Here is an 8,424-nt window from a genome sequence, read left to right on the forward strand (position 1 = left end):
AAGAGTCCGCAATTTTTAACCATTTTACGTACTTAGTTCAAAATAGCTAATTTTGGAAATGTTCCAGTAATGAATCCGACCGACGATATGTCCGAGTTTGCGCATGATGACGTACCCGGAACTTGAATTTGAATTCTTGTTAAAATTAAATGGGATTTGTATGCATTCTGTGATGAAATTATTAAATTAGCAACATAACATTAAACTTCAATGTATGTATTCGAAAAATATATCGTCGGTCAGATTCATTATTAGAACATTCCGAATTATGTTAATGTTGGGAAATGCAAGTTAAAGTTTGAAGAGTATTTGAAATGCCAATTCAGTCAAGATAATTTTTTCCGATTTTCATGGTTAATACGCCTATGTATTGAAGAGATATTACAGTTTAATGAGCAATTGTTAGAAAATATAAAATCGTATTATTTTTTTAATAATAAATAATTTTATGAAAAATGTTCCAGTAATGAATGAGGAGTGAGTATTAGAAAACTATTGCAAGTGAAAGATCTAATGGTATATTTCTAAAATGTTTTGTTAATGAAAGAAATAAATGGCAACAAATTTTAAATGAATGTTTATTTTTAAGTACATGTAAATTTTAAATGGAAAATCAAATGAAAAACTTAACTTAAAAAAATGTAGGGAAACAGAAATATTTTACAATAAAAATTAATTGCTCTCATAATGTTCTCCATGCTCAGCGTGATTGTCTGTGACTGGTAACCCAGAGTAATAATTGCGGTATACCTTCAGGATTACATTAGAGTCACATAGAGAAAGTAAGTATCTTTCTTCAAACTTGATATCTTTGATCATACATGATATTTTTTTAGAAATTTTTGGTCTATTTCATTACCTAGCTGTACTTTTGCCCGTTGTCCAATGGCGAACATTAATATACTTCATCGTCGCTTCCTGAGCATTTTCTTCTTTATACAATGTCCTTTCAGAACGTTGGTTACCATCATAGCTATCTTAATTCACTGCCACGCTAAATATTATGCTTGTATCAACACTATACCAATCTCACAAGTTTTTCAACCATGAAGTTCTTCGTTCTGGACTGCGTTTGTCTGCTTCCTGAGCGTAGGAGTTTCTATAGCAAATTTGGTATGGAGAAATAGCATGCATATAAATTTTTTGTCTAACAGCACGAGCACCGCATCAGTATTTACTGTTAAGTTTTTACGAAACTGTGTTACTAAACCTTTTAGATTTAAAATATCTGTGAAGTCTAATTCTTGTACTCTGTGCGGAATTCCAGTCTTCTTGGCACATTAAATCAACTATATCCATTGTGATGGAATGAAAATGGATCCATTTTTTAATATCCTTGATTGTTCTCTTTCGATTGTACTATGGACGCTATCCCTTTAATTTTGGGTATGTCCAATTCAGGAGCGTCATTTGAAATTTTGTTTGGGGGGGGGGGCAAGCATTATATATAAAATACATTATATATGATGTAATGATGAAAATTGATGTATTTTTTGTAAATCTCAGTCATCCAATTACTAAGTAGGTACGTAATTAACTTAACTTTCGAAATTTGAATAGCATAGTGATAAAGACCTAGTGAGTATTTATTTTTGTTCTGAGCTGAACAGTTATTAGTATATAACATATTTTTCTTCGCAATTTTAAAAATAAATCAATAAATGTACCGACTTCATCGCAACATTTGCCTCCTAACGACTCATTCCATAAGTATAGTAGTTAGCAGCTCTTGACACGTTATAGACAGTGCAGTTATATACATTTAACCTTTTATTATACAAAAAAAAGGAAATCATTTCTGGAGGGTATTTGCAGGAGAGCTTGCATGTCATAACAGCATAGGTATTATTTTACTTTCATCATTTTTGCATGATGCTATGTCAGCTCTTTTTTCTTGGCACAAATCACTTTCTTTCAAATGTTGTTGATAGGCACTTTCATCACCCGTAGTAGGTGGTACGACTTTTGACAGGACAAACACAAAGATGATTGATCTTTCTTTAGCTTATGAAACGCAATGTTAAACTCATTTCGAAAAATGTGTTCATAAGTTCCTGCTTTGACCATAGATTTGCTATTTTGGTGACACCATTCCTTATATTGGCAGTACATCAAAGCCAAGTTCAAATCATCGTCTACGTATTCCTAACTGAAGTTGCTCGACAGTAATATGACTCTTTTCTGGGGTATGAGCACGGTCCTCCACTATTATCACATTCGAATAAGATAACTTATTGACTGTAGATAAAAACGAATCTTCTATACCAGGGGTCGGCAACCTTTTTCGGACGGTGAGCCATTTTCAAAATAATTTTTTTATGCGGGCCGCACATTCAAATGTAACTTGAATCGTGCTTTTGTATCATATATGAATATAAATATTATTAGAAATAAATATGGAAAACATTTATTTTTTATTGACATTCTATAATAACAATAATGTCAGAGAACCAAAATTGTACAAATGTTAAAAGAGAAAAAAGAGCATAGACTTCCAATTACATATATATAAATATGTACAAAAATGATCAAAATTCAAATTCAAAGCGCTTTTTGCTTTTTTATTTCTTGAATATTGTTGATAATTCATTTAAGTGCTTGGGACACTAAGATCATCAACAAATTTTGTAAATTTTCATCTGTCAATCTCGTTTTGTATTTTGATTTATTAAATTTATTTTTGAAAATGTTTGTTCGCATAAATATGTGCTGGAAAAATACAAATAATTGATTTTGTAAAGTTTCTTTAATTGGAAAATTTGTTTTCTGGAAGATTTTAATAAAGTGCAATTATTTTCTTTAAAATTATGTTTATATACATTGTTACATTGCAACTAAATTAAAAGGTTTTGGGCTCACACTTACAAACATTTATTGCCTCCCTCATGAGACTGTTTTTATACAGTTATTCATGTCAAGTCGGACAACTTTTTTAATAATAAAAATTTTCGGAAGGGCGGACGTTTCTTATAGAGGTTTCTAAACTTCGGGCGCGTCCGACAACTGGAGTACCTACTCTCCAGAAGGGTACCTGGAGTAAATTTGTCGGACAATATTACCAGTTAATTGTATCTAAATATTTTTATCAAACAATCCTGCAAAAATAAGGTGAGTGTATAAATTTTATGATTCTTTATGATGCTTGTTTCCCCCCATATGGGGGCGCTCTATGGAGCCATAATTGATGTTTTTTTTTTAAAATTGATTGTTTGATAAAAATACTTACAATTTACTGGCAATATTCTCCAACAAATAAGGGTAGGCACTTCAGTTGTCGGACGCACCAAAGTTTAGAAACCTCTATATTTATGAAAAGACCTCCTCCCGAAAATTTTCCGTATTGGAGAAGTTGTCCGACTCCACATGAATAACTGAATAAAATAATGTCTCATCTCATGAGGGGCAACAGTTTTTTTTAACTGTGGACCGAAGGTCAATAGCTCTAGTTGTAAATTGTCTAGTGCTTTTAAAATATCAAATTTTAAGGGATTTTCAAATACTGTCCATTTACACTGCGGTGCAAAAAAAACCGATCCACTAAAAATTTGGTCATTTATGATGTTTCGAATCGCCTTAACCTGTTGTTCGATTTAAGTGATTTTTTTTACCACGTTATAGCCTTATTCATTGACAATATCGCTGTAATAATATTGTTTCTAGACAGTCAAACTGTCATTATATACCAGGTGTACGAATCAAAGTGTGTTTTCTTCTCAAAGTTCGCTTCACTCTCTGGACTATTCTAACATTTACAAAATACCGAAATTAAACTATAGCCTCAGGTTTTCTGAACATTTTATCTTTCGATTCATTCACTTATGTTGGATAATAAAAAAGTTAGGTACTTTAACAACTGGCCATGTTCGTCATCAGTACAGAGTATTTCTAAATAAGTGAGCCAAACTTTAAGGGGTAATTTTACATGAGAAAATATAATGACAATTTGCTTTATGTCCGCAAACGTTTCGTTTCCGAGATACGGGATGTTCAATATTTTTTTACAAACTTACGATTTATTTATTGCTTTAAAACCAGTTGAGATATGCAAATCAAATTTGGTGGGCTTTAAGACGTATTTATTGCACATTTTTTGATATACAATTAAGAATTTAATATTCACCATTGGCGCGCAAACGGGTATTATGGCCGATAATATTACCCGAATGCACGCCAATGGTGAATACAAAAATTCTTAATTGTATGCCAAAAAATGTGCAATAACTACGTCTTAAAACCCACCAAATTTGATTTGCATATCTCATTTGGTTTTAAAGCAATAAATAAATCGTCAGTTTATAAAAAAAAAGAATGTGTGTGTACTTTGTACGCACGTAAGAAGTTATACCTCTATTATATGATTTCTTAAAAATAAATATACTTTAAACAGTTTGTTTTAATTTTGTTTTTAACACCAAATTAATTTTGTGCTTACCGCTTTCAAAAAAATATAAAAAAGTATAGGATTGCACTGGATTCCAACTCACGGCCTCTCGATCTCTGGCCGAATTAGTCGAGGCATTGAAGCACAAAAAAAGGCCTTACTCTCGATTTTTGACGCAGTAAGACGGATTTTAATACAGTTTGGTGCGTTGGATTCGTGAGAATGTCAGGAAATTTTGTGAACTATTGTAATGAATAAGAAATCTGAAATTGCATTTGTGCACAAGAAAAATTGATTTCAAAAGTGCATTTTGAAATAGGCAATTATTATAAATTTGCAACCCGGTAAATAGTTGGGCAACATCCCGATTAATTATTTTAATTATTTTTAATCATTTATAAGTCCATATAATAATAGTCTAAGATGTCAATAACCATTAATAATAAACAAAAAAAAATTCCTTATGTGGGAATCGAACCAAGTACTAACAGGTCCGTAGCTAAATACACATACCGCTAATCTACGCAGACACTTGCTAGACAACGGCGATATTAGGTATAAACAAAACAAATTGGTAAGTAAAAATTGTAAAGAAAATTACTACGTACTTAAATGTATTATAAAATTAATATATTCCTAAATTTTAGAAGAAACATTTGTAAATAGGTATTATTAATATCTATTAATGTTACTAAATGAAATATAAATATTTTGACGTTTCATAATTTGACAATTCACTTTTAACTGCAGTGCCTTAAAATTTTTAAAGCACCGGTGCTTTAAAGTAGCATTTTTAACGCTCCTATGGAGTGCTATAAATTGCATTTTTAACACGTTTGTAGAAAAATATATTTAAAAACACTAATATATTCTTTCCACACCTTTTCTGGACTGATAAATACATACATTAAAACATTTAGTAACGAACTCCATACTGCCTGTGTGCGCAGATTACTAAAATTTCACCCTCAATGAAATCGCGCCTAAAGACGTATACCTAACTTCAAAAAGGCAGTATAATTATTAACTAACCTTTGCTTGTTGTTTCTCTTCCCACAAATTTTAAAACGCAACAACCATACATAACCAAACCGTCAACCGTCCACACCACAGCTGTGCTACAGCTGCCATATTGGATAATTTTTGACATGTCATTTGAACATCCAATCAGAACAAAGTTATAATGCGCATGCGCCCGGATCGTAGGTTTTAACATATAAAAATTCACCCTCATATCGCGCGTAAAGAAGTATAACTTCAAAAAATTGACATCCCGTATCTCGGAAACGAAGAGTTTGCGGACATATGATTATAAAACAAATTCTCATTATTTTATCACGGAAGATTACCCCTTAAAGTTTGTCGCACTTATTTAGAAACACCCTGTACTGAAGACGAACATGGCCAGTTGTTAAAGTAACTAACTTTTTTATTATCCAACATAAGCGAGTGAATCAAAAGACTAAATTATAGTTGGGTTTTAATTTCAGTATTTTATAAATGCTAGAATAGTTCACAGGGCGATGTGAACTTTGAGAAAAAAACACAGTTTGATTCATACACCTGGTATATAATGACAGTTTGACTGTCTAGAAACAATATTTTTACAGCGACATTGTCAATTAATAAGGCTATAACATGTTAAAAAAATCACTTAAATCGGACAACAGGTTTAGGAAATTCACAGCAAAGATTACCAAATTTTTAGTGGACCGATTTTTTGGCACCGCAGTGTATTTTGCATAGAAATCTTGAAAACGACAAATCAACAAACTTAAAGCCATAAACTCTGAGTTTGTTGATTTTTCCTAAAATTATATTGGTGCTTTGGCGGGCCGCGCAAAAACTGGCAAAGGGCCGCATGCGGCCCGCGGGCCGCAAGTTGCCGACCCATGTTCTATACCATCACAATAAAGATGCACTAGAAATAAACTAACCAAGGCACGTTGAATGTTAGGAGAGGCATTCCTGAATCACGATTTACATTATATAAATTTTGTAAATCATTTGTCTTGGTTTGTTTATCTGTAGTGCATTTTTATTGTGATTTTAGTATATATCCAACGTGTAGCTGTGTAGCATCGTTTACATATTCGAATTTTCTCTGCATGTATGGTAAAATTAAATGACTCATAATGGTCAATAATCGCGTACTAACTGTGCAAAAACTATTTCGGTTTAACGAATCCCATCCAATTTTTATTGTAATAGCGCCGTTTGCCTGTTTGGTGAGGTCACCGATATTCCAAAAATCTTCAAATAAGTAATTTAAATCTATTCTCTTCATTTATCTTTTTTGAGTATTTTAGTCGACAGTTGAAAATAAATGGTGGTTTTAGTTTCTTAGCTGGTACTGTAAATCTTTTTACGGTTTGGGGTGCTGCCAGTCTGACCAACCGAACTCTGATTTTTATAGAGGCGTTGCTCATCTACCACTTCTTTCTTTTCTGGATTTGTGACGGTAAAGAGTTCACTCCACAGCCAATGCAGGCAGATATATGTATATTTTATAATCAAAACAAAAATACATTTTAACATATAAAACATTTTATTTGCAATAGTGTTTATACAATATACTTATTTTTATTTTAGAATATCCTACAATCTGATAATTAAAGGGCGGAATATATCCAAAGTGCATACGTATGCATTTTTTGCATATTTTGTACATTTTTTATGAGCATATTTTTATGTTTTCTCCGTTAATCTGAAGTTATTGTAGACTACTTATTAAGTGAACATATAAAGCTTGTCTCAAATAAATTATGAAATTATATTGTCATGTAATACGTGCCTTTATTTTAGTTTGTCGAAAGATTTCAGTGTACCTATAACAAGCGATTAATAATAAAAATCTTCCGTAAAACTTGTGCGAAAATTATTGTTTGTGAAAAGAAGTTCCAAATCGATCAATATTTGAAAACACCGCTGCATAAATAATAATAAATGTCTTTATTAGTATTCTAAAAAGTATACAACAAAACAAAAATATTAATTGGCCTGTAGGGCGAGGTTCAGCTTGTACATCACTGCAGAACAGCAATGTACAGCTGCTCTTTCACCTAACCCCTTAAATCAAAGTTACAAAAAATGAAATTTGAGCCAGTTCAGCTAAGTGTAAGGAAAATTTGAAATACATGAAAAGGAAATTTTGAAGAAGACTTATGCAAGCCTTTGATCACAGCAAACATACCTTTACAAAAAATTGCAAAATTCTCAGTTTAGAGGATTCTTGCAAAACTATGGTATGGCTCTTTTCATGAGCATTTTTCAGTGCGTCACAAATGATAGAAAAAAAGGTTAGTCCGTGATAAATACACATTTATGACATTTATTCTAACATGACATTTTAGTTAAATCTGACAGCTGTCACATTTTATTTGAAATTTGCTATAAAAACAAATCAATTGTGTTAATTGCATTTATAAAATGGTATTTTCTTTGATTTGTATAGTCTTATAAATTGTACAGATTAAATTTTTTTTATATATAGAATAATATAATATATATATATATAATCGGTTTATAACGTTCTACGACGTCTTCCGATTCCCAATCGCCATTGCTCTCGATCGTAGCACATGTCTTCGTTCAAGCCTCTTTCTCCGATTTCCCTATGGATTCCTTCTATCCAGCTTTTCCTAGGTCTTCCTCTCTTCCGCCGTCCTTTTGGTGCCCATCGTAGCACTTGCTTGGGTAATCTGTCTTCTTCCATACGTTGTACGTGGCCAAACCATCTTAGTTGCTTTGTTTTTATATCGTCCATTATTGTATGCTTTACATCCATTATCTCCAATATTCTTGTATTTCTGATTTTTTGTATTCTTGATATACCAGCAGATCTTCTCCAGAAGTCCATTTCAGTTGTTCTGATCATATTTTCGGATTTTTCTTTAAGTGGCCAAACTTCGCTGCTGTATGTTATAATGCTCTTAACAATGCTGTTATAGATGTTACGTTTATTTTCTTTGGAGATACTTTGGTCCCATAGGATTTTGTTCAATAATGCGATAGCTTTCCTTCCTTGTGTGCACCTTTCTTGG

Source organism: Diabrotica virgifera, chromosome 5 (genome assembly GCF_917563875.1).
Source record: "Diabrotica virgifera virgifera chromosome 5, PGI_DIABVI_V3a".
Taxonomy (NCBI): Eukaryota; Metazoa; Arthropoda; class Insecta; order Coleoptera; family Chrysomelidae; genus Diabrotica; species Diabrotica virgifera.